Source organism: Mus caroli, unplaced genomic scaffold (assembly GCF_978045245.1).
Source record: "Mus caroli unplaced genomic scaffold, Mus_caroli_1 scaffold_8, whole genome shotgun sequence".
NCBI lineage: Eukaryota > Metazoa > Chordata > Mammalia > Rodentia > Muridae > Mus > Mus caroli.
In genome coordinates, this window is record NW_028227263.1 from 107,759,909 (window position 1) to 107,777,327 (window position 17,419).

Below are 17,419 nucleotides of genomic sequence, written 5' to 3' on the forward strand. Positions count from 1 at the left end.
GAAGTCATACATACACAAATGAACATACATACACAAAACATACACAAATGAACACTATACCTCTAGATGTAGGGAAAAATGCCTACTCTGTAGTGCCCTGAGCAACACTAGAAATACAGTTCTTCTTGGTCTTTAATGCGGGACCCATTTAAGGCAAAGCTTAAAGCTGTTTTCTAGAAATTTTGCTTATGTGGTACCCAACATTGAGCAACATCCAGAGACATATTTGGTTGTCATAGTTACTACTCACATCTAGTAAATAGAGATTGGGGTTGTTTGTATACATTCTACCACACACAGGATATCTACTTACAGTAAGGCATTAACCATCTCAAAGCATCAATAGTGACGAAAATCAAGAAAATCTGTCCTAAGGAAGTAATCAGACAAATATAGGTTAAAAAAAAACTTTTTGTTATATGCAGAAAAGTGAAATTTTCCTGAATGCTCATCAAATATATCAGGTTTTCAAGTGTTATTAGTAAATGTAGTTGCTAGGCCCCATCAAAATAACACTGTATTTATATCATCCATGGATAAGGCCAACATTCAGTTGCTTTCTGTTCCAGCCTTGTTTATAAAGCTTTGTTCATATGTCCACTGCTCCCAGGACAGTCTTGTTTATAAAGGCAGCTCAGTAAATCTTTGCTGGATGAGCACCTATGAACTGTCATTAAATAGCAAGGTTTCCGTTTTGTTTTGTTTAATGTGTTTAGTGTGTTCTGCCTATGCGTAGGTCTGTGCATCATGCGCATACGGTGCCCATGGAGACCAGGGAAAGCGAAGCAGACTTTCTGGAACTGGAGTTACAGAAGCTTGTGAGCTACTTATAATTCAGCTCTAAAGACTGACACTTCAGCTGCTCTTATTGAACTGTTTCAGCTGAGATGAATGTCTAACTCCATTTATGCCTCTGACATCACAGGCTTTTCCAGAGAAATCTGAGTCTTCCTAGCATTGCCCAGTCTCAAACACAGGAGTCAGAAGATGGCCTGCAGCCCAGTTACCAACTCTCTGCCCGTGCCCAGGTACAAGGGGTGACAGACTCCCTTCATACCAGTGGCTCTCCTGCTATTAAATGGCCCTGCTGTGTGATGTTAGTGTCACTCAGTAATCCAAAGGCTAAGGACAACAGTACCCTACACTCTGTCCCCCAAACCCAACAAGGCTGCTAATCCCGTAAAGCAGTGGCTCTCAACTTTCCTCACGCTGCTGTTCTTTAATACAGCTCCTCATGTGGTGACCTCGACGAAAAATTCTCCCATTGCTACTTTATGATTACAATGTTTACAACTGTCATGAATCATAATGCAAATGTCTGATATGCAGAGAATCTGATATGTGACCCCCCTACAGGGGTCACCACCCACAGGTTGAGACCCACTGTCTTAATGGTCCCTGGTCCTTTAAAATGGCACTATCATTTTCTTGTACTGTCCTTTTTTAGAGCAAAGAACATTCACATACATCTTTTTTTTTCTTTTAGTCTGAGAGTAGTTTCTTTGGTATTATTTCATTCTCTGTGTCATTTTTTAATTCCACATCCCCTATTTTAGGAATAAGCATGGAACTGCTTCCAAAGCTTTGTTTTGGGTTGCTTATATGTCACATCTACCTGACAAGACTCGGATGGGCAGCGATAGCCTAAGGTAAGGTAAATCTGCTCTGATTCCTACTTGGGCATCTCATGTCAGCTTGATGTATGGGGCATTAAGGGCCTACCCTTTCAGTGTTTTAGAAGACAGTGCGAATTTTGAGTTTTATGCAAACTCCTATGGGTTTAATTTCTTTTTGTCACACACACACAAAAATAATAAAAGGTTACACATGCTAAACCAAGTCTATCCATTGGGCCACCAGTTGACACTATTTGAACACCAATCTTAAGTTTCATATTGACCCTAAATCTCTGTGTCCCCAGAGAGCAGAGTTTGGGTGAACAGAAGGACAAACCACTGCATTCAAGTGAGTTCACCTTGCTCTCATGGCCTTCCTCCTGCACTCCAGAAGCAAAGACTTCTCTAAACCTAAATTGCCATTTTCTCCATATCACGTCTGTTTAGAAGTCACATTAATTACACTCCCAAATTAATTTTCTCCTCTAGTCAACTGGATAATAGGAGTGCAGGTCCTATTCCTAGGAAGGGTGCTTTGAAATTTCAAAGTTTGCCATGACCTAGATTGCCTAACTCTTCACTACCCTAAATTCTAACAAAGATGTGGAGCCAAAGTCACTCTGAACTTAGTAACAGAAGACTTCCTTCCAGGAGCAGTGGGATAAAATACTGGCCTTAAAATCATTGCAGATGCCAGCTGTTACCCTACCAGGCACTCTAAAGCCCCTGCCCCAAATTCCTACCCTCAGCCTGCCACATTCTGCCCAGTGCATCTATTCATCTCACCCTAAAACTTTCTGTATCAAATTTCTCACACATCTCTCCAGACTGCAGGGTCAACACCTGTTCTACCAATGAACAAAGGCAAATCAGTCTTCAAGGTGGTAGGATCTGACATGGTGGAGACACATGCCACACTGTACAGTATTTGACAGAAATAAAGTCTTTGGGTCAATGCCATTTTTCAGTCCCAAAAGAAATTTTATACAAAAATTCAACAAGGCTTATTTCTTTTGTGCAGAGGGAGAAACAGAAGTATAGAAAGGTCACTGTCCCCATTTTCTCTGTATTGCTGTGATAAAACACTATGATCAAAGCAACTGCCTTAGTTAGAGTTTCCATCACTGTGAAGAGACACCATGACCATGGCAACTCTTACAAAGGACAACATTTAATTGGGGCTGGCTTACAGGTTCAAAGGTTCAGTCCATCACTGTAATGGTGGGAAGTATGGTCATGGTGGTGTGCAGGCTGACATGATGTGAGAGAAGGAGCTGAGAGCTCTACATCTGAACCTGTAGCCACTAGGAAGAGAGTGAGATACTGGTTTGAGCATCTGAAACCTCAAAGTCCACCCCAAGTAGCAAACTTCCTTCAATAAGGTCACAACTACTACAACAAGGCCATACCTACTAATAGTACCACTCCCGAGGGGCCAGGCATTCAAGTCTACAAGTCTTTGGGGGCCATTCCTATTTAAGCCACCACAACTTAGGGAAGAAAGGATTTATCTGAAAGACAGGTTTATCAGCAGGAGAAACCAAGGCAGGAAATCAAGGCAGGAGCCTGGAAGCCAGAACTAAAGCAGAGACCATGGAGGGACACTGCTTACTGACTTGCTCTCTACCACTTGCTCAGCCTGACTTTTTTATACAATATAAAACCACCTACTTAGGGATGGCCTTGCCCACCGTGGGCTGTGTCCTCCCATATCAGTCATTAATCTGGGAAACACCTCCAGACTTGCTTACAGCAACCCCTTGAAGGCATTTTCTCAGTTGGAGTTCCCTCTTCCCAGATGGCGCTGGTCTGCATCAAGTTGACAAAAACCCAGACAATTGCTAAGCAGAAAACAAAAACAAAAACAAAACAAGCAAACAAACAAAAACACTTCTATTTTTGAACTTCCATATTGATAGAGCAATCTGGGCACTGGGCCCAATCCTACCTTCCCAAATTCTCCCATCAAATGCCACTAGGCCCAGCACTAGAAGACTCTGGCTAGCATCATCGCAGAGAGTGAGTACCTCACATAGTCAAGATTTAGAACAAGATGAAATGTATGCAGAGAACACTGAGCAACCATGAAACATTGGAGAGGAGGTAGCAGGACAAACAATGAGCCTGCCTAAAGAAAATTCACCAGCTACAGTTCCCCAAAGCCTGTTCCTGCTTACTGCAGGTTACTGTACATATATGGCAGGCCTGCCCAGGCCTAAAAGTCCCTTAAGTTTGTATTACTTTGCTTAGCAGTATGGAAATACTTAGGGAGGATCCACTAGGAGGGTTAAATGCCCTGGAGGCATGATGCCTGACTTCCCAGCAACTCAGGAGGCTGAGGCAGGATCACCAAGCATTCCAGCTCTGCCTTTGTTATGGAATGAGTTCAAGGCCAGGCTTGGCAATTTAGAAAGGCTCTGTCTCCAAAAGTAAAATGAAATCTCAGTGGCAAACAGCACGTTCCAAGCATCTACAAAGTCTTGGGTTTTATCCTCAGGGCTGAAAAGGAAACCAATGAACAACAGCCTGATAAAAGAAGCCTGAAGTGAAATAAAGGACGTGCATTTTCAAACAGAATACAGGGATTTAGCCATCCATAGATCACGAATGAAGACAGGGTGGCTTGGCAATAATATTCTAAACTTGCTGGGGAAATAAATTTTACAGAATAGAGCACTCAAGAATGAATAGTGTCATGACCCGACTTGTAGAAACTGTAGAGAGAAAAAATTGTACTTTCAACATAATTAAAGTTCAGGTTTGCTAAGCCTATGCTTCTGGTAAATTCTGTTCATTGAGATTGCTGCCAATCCCACCCTATTCCCATAAGAAAAGGAGACACCTTCAGCTCCCAACTGGCCACTATGCCTACTCCCATATCAAAGAACGTGAATCTAGTGGGCAGTTCAGTGGAGGGGCACTGAGTCAGGGCTTCCATGATTAAATCCTAATTCTCTTCTCAGAAATAGTATAATTCTGCCAAGCATCAGGATAGTCTCCAAGCCAGGGCTGTATTGGAATAACTACAATAGTGTTGTGACTTGGTGATTCTCCCATTTGTCCAAAACAATCCAAACTTGGAGTTCCTGTCTCTGTGATTCATGTTTAATTGCTCTTAGTATAACTTGGGGCCATGAAAGCTGATGAGAATCCCAGGTCAGGGTTGGTTTCCTTTTGTACCTTAGCTAGAAACAGCCATGTGCTATTATTATTAAAGACTTTCTTCCTTTGTTTAGTGCTGGAGTGATTTTTCCCTGGGATGGTATATTAATTCTATAAGAGAAAGATGGTGTGTGAATTCACAAGTGGCTACTCGTATGAAAAGGTGTTTTCAGGAGATTATAGCAGGGATATAGGTTGTCCTTTTGCTGTCTCTTCTCAAATCTATGTAGGCAGTGGAGATACGAAATGTAGAGCAGACACCTAGGGAAAATTTTAGGGTTGTGCTCAGATTTAGTGCAATCTCTAAACAGCACACTATGATTGCCACACAGATAATCAAACAAGCAGCTTTAAAATGCCCTCATATGTAAAAATACACTTCTTTAGAAGTAATTAATGAAGAACAAACAGTAAAGTTAGGTTCAAGAACCCTGCCACCACAGCACAATAGCTTGGGCCACATTGATGGATGGTGATCTTCCTTGTGGTGGTGTGAATGGACATGGCCACCAGAGGAATATATATATTTCAATCCTTAGTCACCAGGGAGTGGAACTGCTTGGGAAAGATTAAAGATGTGGCCTTGTAGGAGGAGATGTGTCACTGGGAGTTGGCTTTGGAGTTTCAAAAGCTCATACCAAGCCCAGTCTCTGTCTCTGTCTGTCTGTCTGTCTGTCTGTCTGTCTGTCTGTCTGTCTGTCTCTGTCTGTCTGTCTCTGTCTCTCTCTGTCTCTTGCTGTCTCTCTCTGTCTCTCTCTCTCTCTCTCTGCCTGTTAGCTGCAGATCAGGATGTAAAGCTCTCAGCTATGCCCCCAGCACTACGCCTGTCTGTTTCCCACCATGATGATCAGATCTTGAAAGGTAAGCAAGTATCTAATTAAATCTTTTCTTTTGTAAGAATTGTACGGTCATGGTGTTTACTCATAGCAATAGGACAGTAACTAAGACACCCATGTTGCATTTCAAGCCTAAAAGGTCCTTGGGGAGAAGTTTCCCCTTAACAAGAGCACAGAGGCTTAAGGAGTTAACGTTTTTTGAAGTTTGCTGAGTTCTTTGACAGGAACTGCTACACCACTATAAAGCAGTCTCTATTTGTGCCTAGTGTGGAAGTAGTCTTTTTCTCTCTGATAACTCCCTTCTATCCAGCTGGTGCTAAGAAAACCACCAAGAAGGTCTCTTCAAGAGGTCAGGCAAGAAGGCAGCTCATACAGCCTTTGCACTGAGAGCCTTAGATTCTTTCCTTCTTCGCCTAATGCACCTTAGCTAATTTTGCCCACACAGCATTACTGGTAGCACAGGTAATTCTGCTGCAATGATGGATACCATCTGAAGCTAAAACCTTTCTCCAGGAAAATGAATGCAAATAGATTCTGATCCACAGAAAGAGCTCAATTAGTGTGAAGCTCAGCATGCTTCCGCTTCCACAATGCTCCAGGTTCATTCCATTCCGCTGCTATGGAAGGACCTCTGACTTTAGAGTAAAACTGGCAACAAGAGCTGCCATAGCCAACCCTGGAGGCCAGCAAGCCTCTTGATTCTTCTGTACATCTTCTACAAGCCCAACAAGGGGAAGTATCCTTGTTACTAAAGCTGCTACTAAGGTCAACTCCATCAGGACACTGAGGCACCACTATACAGACCTTTCCACAGCTCTTAATCCTGTGACCACCTGAAGGACAGGAGCGTGGGTCTGTCTCCCTTTTCCCTGGGGTCAATGACCACTGGCCCACAGGAACAAAGGGAGCTGAGTAGTTTCAGAGGACTTGTGAATAGGAATGGAAATGTCAACATTCTGGGATCAGTTTCAGGAAGGCAGATCAACTTTATTTGCAGTGAATCAAGGGTTATATAGTTTTGGGTTTGGGGACAGGAATATGCAGAGTAGGCAAAGATCATTGGCTGAAGGCTAACGTACTGAGATGCCTCATTAGCATGGGGAGGCATTTTAGGAATCTCAAGTGTTTGCTGAGTGGGTTTCTTATTGGGAGAAAAGAAGCTGAACCTGTAATCTCACCAAAGATATACGGCATTCTGAAGGTTGGGGGTATGGGTGTTTCAAGCTCCCCAGACAGTCAGAGAAGGAGTAGCCCTGCTGACAAGCAGAGTCTGCCATTTTGCAATGAGCTCAGGGCTTTCCAGTAATGTCAGACTTCTACCTTAGCAGGGCTCAGTACAGGAGCAACTCTCTCAAGCTGCAAGAAACCAGCCCTTGTCAAAGTGACCCCCAAGCAATGAAGAGTTAACAAAATGATAACTGAGAAAAAAAAGGATGGACAGGAAGCAAATGGTCAGCCTTGATGTGGGCAGTTGTACTGGCTTGTTTTGTGGGTCAGTTTGACAAAAGGTAGAGTCATCAGAGAGGAAGGAGCCTCAGTAGAGGAAATGCCTCCATGACATCCAGCTGTCAGGCATTTTCTAAAAACTAGTGATCAATAGTAGAGGAGGGCCCAGCTCATGGTGGGTGGTGCCATTCCTCACCTGGTTGTTCTGAGTTCTATAAGAAAGTAGGCTGAGCAAGCCAGAAGAAGCAAGACAGTAAGCAGCACCCTCCTAGGCCTCAACATCAGATCCTGCCCTGTTTGAGTTCCTGTCCTGACTTTGGTGATGAACACCAATGCAGAAGTGTAAGCTGAATATAAACTTTTTCCCCCACAACTTGCTTTTGATCATTTTATTTTGTTGCAGCAATAGAAACCCTAACTAACATAGCATTCTTGCAAGGTGGAGAGGTAGGAAGAACTTGTGGGCTGTGCACAGATCACTTAACAAGTCTGCAGGGAAATGTTACTGTCTCCAGTTTGGAAAGAAAATAACCCTTCACTGGTATCTCAAAAATGTTAACAAAGAAGTAGACGGCTGTGCATGATAATCTCCTTTTAAAAAACGTGTAATTCAATTACTTTAAGAGAAAGAAAATCCAATTGCTTTAGGAGAAGGAAACCACCATTTGTTAAACAACAATAATAAATTATACAATGTTTTACATTAAAAAAAAGATTTGCAACTGCTGACTCCACTCATCAAATTGAGGAATGTCTAAGTAATATGGAAATACAGTGATTTGGCTTAACAAAGGGGTGGGGGTGGGGGGGAGACTTACAGGAGTGCTCTATCACCAAGACAATATGAGTTTCCAAAAACAAGGAATGGAAAATCTTGTTAGACTTTCTAAATCCCTAAAATGGAAAAACCCCAGGGCTCTGTAAAGTCTAACCTAATATCAGTACTATGTGGAAGGGGCAAAATGTTAATTTGCTCCACCCGTAGAGAGGATTTGTCTCACTATCAAATTTTAGATATAAACACCAAGCTATAAAAATAGCTCTCTAATATGACTCTAAACATTTTACCAGTGACAATGGATTTGAAACACATTTTAGAATAGCAGGGGCATAAACAGATTTCGAGTGCTGAAGGCTTAATTTTACTTTAAAAACAGTTTAACTGCTGTCCGTGGCTGTATCACCTTGAATGTGCCTGATCTCATCAGACAGTGTCAAACTGTCAGCTGTCTTCTCTGCGCTGTATTTGGCACCATGCAAGCACTTAAAAGCTGAGGACAGGGATGCTTTCTTAATGTACCAGAAATCACATCGGTGCTAATATGCAGAACAGGTGGCAAGAAAATGTTTACGATCTCGACACTAAGTCAGTTTGTACAAGTGTTGATGGAAAATAACACGGATCCCATAGCCCCAGTGATGGTCAGACCTAAACTGATCCATTATCCACTATGTTGGTGAGAATTTTGTCAGCCTTCTATGGCATTTTGACACAATTAAAAGCAGAAGCCTTGGCCCTAGCCCTAGTGGTCTGGAACCCAGTTTCATGGCAGCAAAGATGGTCTCAGGTAACACTGGTGGTCAGAGAGCTGGATCCCCCTGTGTGGGTGAATGAGAATGCAGGGAGATAAAAACAAGAAAAGACAAGGCAGCACCAAGGAGATTGGGATGTGTAAATGAATTAGTGCTTGTAGCTCCTAGAAGACCTGTGGGTCTCTAGTAGCTTTGGGGAGTCCCATGCAAACATCAATGGTGCCATTTGGGCTCTTCTAGGTTCCCCTGCCTGTAGGACTCCTGGCAGGCAATTGTACCCATCTTACTTTCTGTTACCAGAGTTTCTGCCCAATTGTGCCTGTATCTGACTCTGTGGGTTCAGAAGTGAACAACCCAGAAAGTGTGGCTCACCCTGGGCAGCAGCTTCTCAGATTTTCTTTTTAATTTTTCTTTCTTTCTCTTTCCTTTCTTGTTTGTATTTTGTCTGAACTCCACCCCCCACAGTTACCTGGCAACAGCCAGGTGGGCTTGGCCCACTATAAAAGGGGCTGCTTGGCCCCTCCTCTTTCTCTCTTGTTCTCTTGTCTCTCTGCCTCTCTTACCTCTCACTTGCCTCTTGCCTCCGTCTCTCCCCATCCCCCCCCCCCCAACACCATCACATGGCCATGGCTGGCCTCCACGTGTCTATTCTCTCCATCTCTCTGCCTTTCTCTGCCTCTGCTACTCTCTTAACTCCCCTCCCCATGCCCTGAATAAATTCTATTCTATACTATACTGGTGTGTGAGTCTGGTCCCTCATGGGGAAGGGATGCCTTGGCATGGCCCTGCTGAGGCACCGCCTTCCCCCAGACCCCACCAGAACATATCTTAATAGCTCTTTCTCTTTTTATGATCACAACATTTCTTTTTTTTTGAAAGAAAGAAAGAAAGAAAGAAAGAAAGAAAGAAAGAAAGAAAGAAAGAAAGAAAGAAAGAAAGAGTTATTTATTTATTTGTATGTATATGAGTACATTGTAGTTATCTTCGGACACACCAGAAGAGGGCATCGGATCCTATTACAGATGGTTGTGAGCCACCATGTGGGTGCTGAGATTTGAACTCAGGACCTCTGGAAAAGTAGTCAGTGCCCTTAACTGCTGAGCCATCTCTCCAGACCCTAATTTTTCTTGTATTCTTTTTTAATTTTTCTTTTCTTTTATGTGTACAGATGTTTTGCCTTTGTCTGTGTACCACATGTGTGCCTGATGCATGAAGAGGCCAGAAGCTGGTGTGGAACCCCCTGCAACTGGAGTTACAGCCAACTCCTACCCCACCCCCATCCCCACCTCACAGGTTTCAAACTGGTAGTCTAGGAGACTAGGCCTAAGAACTGGACAAGTCCAGGCAAGTCAGTTAAAAAACAAAACAAAAACAGGCTTCAGGCAGCTAGTCAAAAACTAGAAGGTGCCCAGCCACCTAGCCTAAAGCAAGGACAATGGGTCAGCAAGTTTCCAGACCTCCCCAATAACAACCCCAACCCTGGTAAGATAAAGGCCACCCCAGAATCCCCTAATGTGCTAAATTTAACTCTAGCCTTTGAGCTCATTTGGTTCTCTCTCTCTCTCTCTCTCTTTCTCTCTCTCTCTCTATCCCTATCTCTCTCTCTCTCTCTGTAACGGGGAGATCCCAGCATGCTGGACTTCTGCAAAATAAAACACTCGTTGTGTTTATATACTATTTGAGTCCAGGTGTTATTCTTCAGAGAGTCATGGACCCTTACAGTATATATGTATATATGTGGCGGTCCTCTGTCTCAAGTTTGTACACTGTTAGTGTTGTCACTCATGTTCTACCCACTGAGCTTCCTTTCTTTCTCAGCAACTTGGCTTGGGCACGTTCCATGTGCTATATGAAGCCCAGAGGAGGGGGTGGGGGCAATACTCTCACTGCCGGCTGGCTCTTTTCTTGTTAATTGAGGTGTATCTTTCTGTCAGCCTCACAGGTCTTCTCACTAGTCCTTTTGGGTGTTTCTAGAAAAGCCCAACTACAGTGGCAGGAAGCAGATCTGTGGTTGCCATTTCCCACTTAGAGGCACACAACTAAATGCAAACACAGAAAAGGAAACTTCTAGAAGCACGGACATCATATTTTAATGGCACTCAGGCAATTGGATTTGTTTGTCAAGGCTCGAAGAAATGTACACTTTGGCATTTAGGTCTTACTTCAAGGACAATAAAGTGACCAATTTTATTTTAAGTTCGATACATGTTCCTTATATGTTTGGTAGGATATTCTATAGATATGTTAAAACCCATGGGTTTATGGTATAATTTGCCTCTGGAGTTTTTAGTTTGGATAACCTACTTAGATGTAGTAAGGACTCCAGAGAGAGTCATGCAGTCAAGTGTTTGCTGTGCAAGCGGAAGGACCTAAATTTGACCCCTCTAAAAATCTGGTTGCCAGGGAGCAAGCAAGAGCTAGACCTAGGCCCTCTACATTTTTTTTTAATTTTTAATATTTTTATTACATATTTTCCTCGGTTACATTTCCAATGCTATCCCAAAAGTCCCCCATAGCGCCCCCCACTTCCCTACCCACCCATTCCCATTCTTTTGGCCTTGGCATTCCCCTATATTGGGGCATATAAAGTTTGCAAGTCCAATGGGCCTCTCTTTCCAGTGATGGCCGACTAGGCCATCTTTCGATACATATGCAGCTAGAGACAAGAGCTCCGGGGTTCTGGTTAGTACATCATGTTGTTCCAACAATAGGGTTGCAGATCCCTTTAGCTCCTTGGGTACTTTCTCCAGCTTCTCCATTGGGAGCCCTGTGATACATCCAATAGCTGACTATGAACATCCACTCCTGTGTTTGCTAGGCCCCGGCATCGTCTCACAAGAGACAGCTACATTTGGGTCCTTTCAGCAAAATCTTGCTAGTGTATGCAATGGTGTCAGCGTTTAGAAGCTGATTATGGGATGGATCCCTGGGTACGGCAGTCTCTAAATGGTCCATCCTTTCATCACAGCTACGAACTTTGTCTCTGTAACTCCTTCCCTGGGTGTTTTGTTCCCAATTCTAAGAAGGTGCACAGTGTCCACACTTTGGTCTTCATTCTTCTTGAGTTTCATGCGTTTATCAAATTGTATCTTATATCTTGGGTATCCTAAGTTTTGGGCTAATATCCACTTATCAGTGAATACATATTCTGTGAGTTCTTTTGTGATTGTATTACTTCACTCAAGATGATGCCCTCCAGGTCCATCCATTTGGCTAGGAATTTCATAAATTCATTCTTTTTAATAGCTAAGTAGTACTCCATTGTGTAAATGTACCATAATTTCTGTATCCATTCCTCTGTTGAGGGACATCTGGGTTCTTTCCAGCTTCTGGCTATTATAAATAGGGCTGCTATGAACATAGTGGAGCATGTGTCCTTTTTTACCGGTTGGGACATCTTCTGGATATATGCCCAGGAGAGGTATTGCTGGATCCTCCTGTAGTACTATGTCCAATTTTCTGAGGAACCGCCAGACTGATTTCCAGAGTGGTTGTACAAGCTTGCAATCCCACCAACAATGGAGGAGTGTTCCTCTTTCTCCACATCCTCGCCAGCATCTGCTGTCACCTGAATTTTTGATCTTAGCCATTCTGACTGGTGTGAGGTGGAATCTCAGGGTTGGTTTGATTTGCATTTCCCTGATGATTAAGGATGTTGAACATTTTTTCAGGTGCTTCTCTGCCATTCGGTATTCCTCAGGTGAGAATTATTTGTTCAGTTCTGAGCCCCATTTTTTAATGGGGTTATTTGACTTTCTGGAGTCCACCTTCTTGAGTTCTTTATATATATTGGATATTAGTCCCTTATCTGATTTAGGATAGGTAAAGATCCTTTCCCAATCTGTTGGTGGTTTTTTTGTCTTATTGATGGTGTCTTTAGCCTTGCAGAAGTTTGTAGTTTCATGAGGTCCCACTTGTCAATTCTCAATCTTACAGCACAAGCCATTACTGTTCTATTCAAGAATTTTTCCCCTGTGCCCATATCTTCAAGGCTTTTCCCCACTTTCTCCTCTATAAGTTTCAGTGTCTCCGGTTTTATGTGAAGTTCCTTGATCCACTTAGACTTGACCTTAGTACAAGGAGATAGGAATGGATCGATTCGCATTCTTCTACATGTTAACAACCAGTTGTGCCAGCACCATTTGTTGAAAATGCTGTCTTTCTTCCACTGGATGTTTTTAGCTCCCTTGTCGAAGATCAAGTGACCATAGGTGTGTGGGTTCATTTCTGGGTCTTCAATTCTATTCCATTGGTCTATTTGTCTGTCACTATACCAGTACCATGCAGTTTTTATCACAATTGCTCTGTAGTAAAGCTTTAGGTCCGGCATGGTGATTCCACCAGAGGTTCTTTTATCCTTGAGAAGAGTTTTTGCTATCCTAGGTTTTTTGTTATTCCAGATGAATTTGCAGATTGCACTTTCTAATTCGTTGAAGAATTGATTTGGAATTTTGATGGGGATTGCATTGAATCTGTAGATTGCTTTTGGCAAGATAGCCATTTTTACAATGTTGATCCTGCCAATTCATGAGCATGGGAGATCTTTCCATCTTCTGAGATCTTCTATAATTTCTTTCTTCAGAGACTTGAAGTTTTTATTATACAGATCTTTCACTTCCTTAGTTAGAGTCACGCCAAGATATTTTATATTATTTGTGACTATTGAGAAGGGTGTTGTTTCCCTAATTTCTTTCTCAGCCTGTTTATTCTTTGTGTAGAGAAAGGCCATTGATTTGTTTGAGTTAATTTTATATCTAGCTACTTCACCGAAGCTGTTTATCAGGTTTAGGAGTTCTCTGGTGGAATTTTTAGGGTCACTTATATATACTATCATATCATCTGCAAAAAGTGATATTTTGACTTCATCTTTTCCAATTTGTATCCCTTTGATCTCCTTTTGTTGTCGAATTGCTCTGGCTAGGACTTCAAGTACAATGTTGAATAGGTATGGAGAAAGTGGACAGCCTTGTCTAGTCCCTGATTTTAGAGGGATTGCTTCAAGCTTCTCACCATTTACTTTGATGTTGGCTACTGGTTTGCTGTAGATTGCTTTTATCATGTTTAGGTATGGGCCTTGAATTCCTGATCTTTCCAAGACTTTTATCATGAAGGGGTGTTGGATCTTGTCAAATGCTTTTTCTGCATCTAAAGAGATGACCATGTGGTTTTTGTCTTTGAGTTTGTTTATATACTGAATTACGTTGATGGATTTCTGTATATTGAACAATCCCTGCATCCCTGGGATGAAACCTACTTGGTCAGGATGGATGATTGTTTTGATGTGTTCTTGGATTCGGTTAGCAAGAACTTTATTGAGGAAATTTGCATCAATATTCATAAGGGATATTGGTCTGAAGTTTTCTATCTTTGTTGGGTCTTTTTGTGGTTTAGGTATCAGAGTAATTGTGGCTTCATAGAATGAGTTGGGTAGAGTACCTTCTGTTTCTATTTTGTGGAATAGTTTGTGAAGAACTGGGATTAGATCTTCTTTGAAGGTCTGATAGAACTCTGCACTAAACCCATCTGGTCCTGGGCTTTTTTTAGTTGGGACACTATTAATGACTGCTTCTATTTCTTTGGGGGATATAGGGCTGTTTAGATCATTAACCTGATCTTGATTCACCTTTGGTACCTGGTATCTGTCTAGGAACTTCTCCATTTCATCCAGGTTCTCCAGTTTTGTTGAGTATAGCCTTTGGTAGAAGGATCTGATGGTGTTTTGGATGTCTTCAGGATCTGTTGTTATGTCTCCTTTTTCATTTCTGATTTTGTTAATTAGGATGCTTTCCCTGTGCCCTCTAGTGAGTCTGGCTAAGGGTTTATCTATCTTGTTGATTTTCTCAAAGAACCAGCTCCTTGATTGGTTGATTCTTTGAATAGTTCTTCTTGTTTCCACTTGGTTGATTTCGCCCCTGAGTTTGACTATTTCCTGCTGTCTACTCCTCTTGGGTGAATTTGCTTCCTTTTGTTCTAGTGCTTTTAGGTATGTTGTCAAGCTGCTAATGTGTGCTCTCTCTAGTTTCCTTTTGGAGGCACTCAGAGCTATGAGTTTTCCTCTTAGAAATGCTTCCATTGCATCCCATAAGTTTGGGTATGTTGTGGCTTCATTTTCATTGAACTCTAAAAAGTCCTTAATTTTTTTCTTTATTCCTTCCTTGACCAAAGTATCATTGAGAAGAGTGTTGTTCAGTTTCCACGTGAAGGTTGGCTTTCTATTATTTATTTTGTTATTGAAGATCAGCCTTAGTCCATGGTGATCTGATAGGATGCATGGGACAATTTCAATATTTTTGTATCTGTTGAGGCCTGTTTTGTGACCAATTATGTGGTCAATTTTGGAGAAGGTACCATGAGGTGCTGAAAAGAAGGTATATCCTTTTGTTTTAGGATAGAATGTTCTGTAGATATCTGCCAGATCCATTTGATTCATAATTTCTCTTAGTTTCACTGTGTCCCTGTTTAGTTTCTGTTTACATGATCTGTCCATTGGTGAAAGTGGTGTGTTGAAGTCTCCCACTATTATTGTATGAGGTGCAATGTGTGCTTTAAGATATACTAAAGTTTCTTTAATGAATGTGGCTGCCTTTGTATTTGGAGCATAGATATTCAGGATTGATAGTTCCTCTTGGAGGATTTTACCTTTGATGAGTATGAAGTGTCCCTCCCTGTCTTTTTTAATGACTTTGGGTTGGAAGTCAATCTTATCAGATATTAGAATGGCTACTCCAGCTTGTTTCTTCATACCATTTGCTTGGAAAATTGTTTTCCAGCCTTTCATTCTGAGGTAGTGTCTATCCTTTTCTCTGAGATGAGTTTCCTGTAAGCAGCAAAATGTTGGGTCTTGTTTGTGTAGCCAGTTTGTTAGTCTATGTCTTTTTATTGGGGAGTTGAGTCCATTGATATTAAGAGATATTAAGGAAAATTAATTGTTGTTTCCTGTTATTTTTGTTGTTAAAGTTGGCATTCTGTTCTTGTGGCTTTCTTCTTTTAGGTTTGTTGAGGGATTACCTTCTTGTTGTTTCTAGAGCATGGTTCCTGTCCTTGTATTGGTTTTTTTCTGTTATTATCCTTTGAAGGGCTAGATTTGTGGAGAGATAATGTGTGAATTTGGTTTTGTCGTGGAATACTTTGGTTTCTCCATCTATGTTAATTGAGAGTTTGGCTGGGTATAGTAGCCTGGGCTGGAGTTTGTGTTCCTTTAGTGTCTGTATAACATCCGTCCAGGATCTTCTGGCTTTCATAGTCTCTGGTGAGAAATCTGGTGTAATTTTGATAGGCTTGCCTTTATATGTTACTTGGCCTTTTTCTCTTACTGCTGTTAGTATTCTATCTTTATTTAGAGCATTTGTTGTTCTGATTATTATGTGTCGGGAGGTATTTCTTTTCTGGTCCAGTCTATGTGGAGTTCTGTAGGCTTCTTGTATGTTCATGGGCATCTCTTTCTTTAGATTTGGGAAGTTTTCTTCTATAATTTTGTTGAAGATGTTTGCTGGTCCTTTGAGTTGAAAAATCTTCATTCTCATCCACTCCTATTATCCGTAGGTTTGGTCTTCTCATTATGTCCTGTATTTCTTGGATGTTTTGAGTTAGGATCTTTTTGCATTTTACATTTTCCTTGATTGTTGTGCCGATGTTCTCTATGGAATCTTCTGCACCTGAGATTCTCTCTTCCATCTCTTGTATTCTGTTGCTGATGCTCGTATCTATGGTTCCAGATTTCTTTCCTAGGGTTTCTATCTCCAGTGTTGCCTCATTTTGGGTTTTCTTTATTGTGTCTACTTCCCTTTTTAGGTCTAGTATGGTTTTGTTCATTTCCATCATCTGTTTGGATGTGTTTTCCTGTTTTTCATTAAGAACTTCTACCTGTTTGATTATGTTATCCTGTTTTTCTTTCTTTCTTTTTTTTAATATTTTTATTACCTATTTTCCTCAATTACATTTCCAATACTATCCCAAAAGTCCCCCATAGCGCCCCCCACTTCCCTACCCACCCATTCCCATTCTTTTGGCCCTGGCATTCCCCTATATTGGGGCATATAAAGTTTGCAAGTCCAATGGGCCTCTCTTTCCATTGATGGCCGACTAGGCCATCTTTTGATACATATGCAGCTAGAGACAAGAGCTCCAGGGTTCTGGTTAGTACATCATGTTGTTCCAACAATAGGGTTGCAGATCCCTTTAGCTCCTTGGGTACTTTCTCTAGCTTCTCCATTGGGAGCACTGTGATACATCCAATAGCTGACTGTGAACATCCACTCCTGTGTTTGCTAGGCCCCGGCATCGTCTCACAAGAGACAGCTATATTTGGGTCCTTTCAGCAAAATCTTGCTAGTGTATGCAATGGTGTCAGCGTTTAGAAGCTGATTATGAGACGGATCCCTGGATACAGCAGTCTCTAAATGGTCCATCCTTTCATCACAGCTACGAACTTTGTCTCTGTAACTCCTTCCCTGGGTGTTTTGTTCCCAATTCTAAGAAGGTGCACAGTGTCCACACTTTGGTCTTCATTCTTCTTGAGTTTCATGCGTTTATCAAATTGTATCTTATATCTTGGGTATCCTAAGTTTTGGGCTAATATCCACTTATCAATGAATACATATTGTGTGAGTTCTTTTGTGATTGTGTTACTTCACTCAAGATGATGCCCTCCAGGTCCATCCATTTGGCTAGGAATTTCATAAATTCATTCTTTTTAATAGCTGAGTTGTACTCCATTGTGTAAATGTACCATAATTTCTGTATCCATTCCTCTGTTGAGGGACATCTGGGTTCTTTCCAGCTTCTGGCTATTATAAATAGGGCTGCTATGAACATAGTGGAGCATGT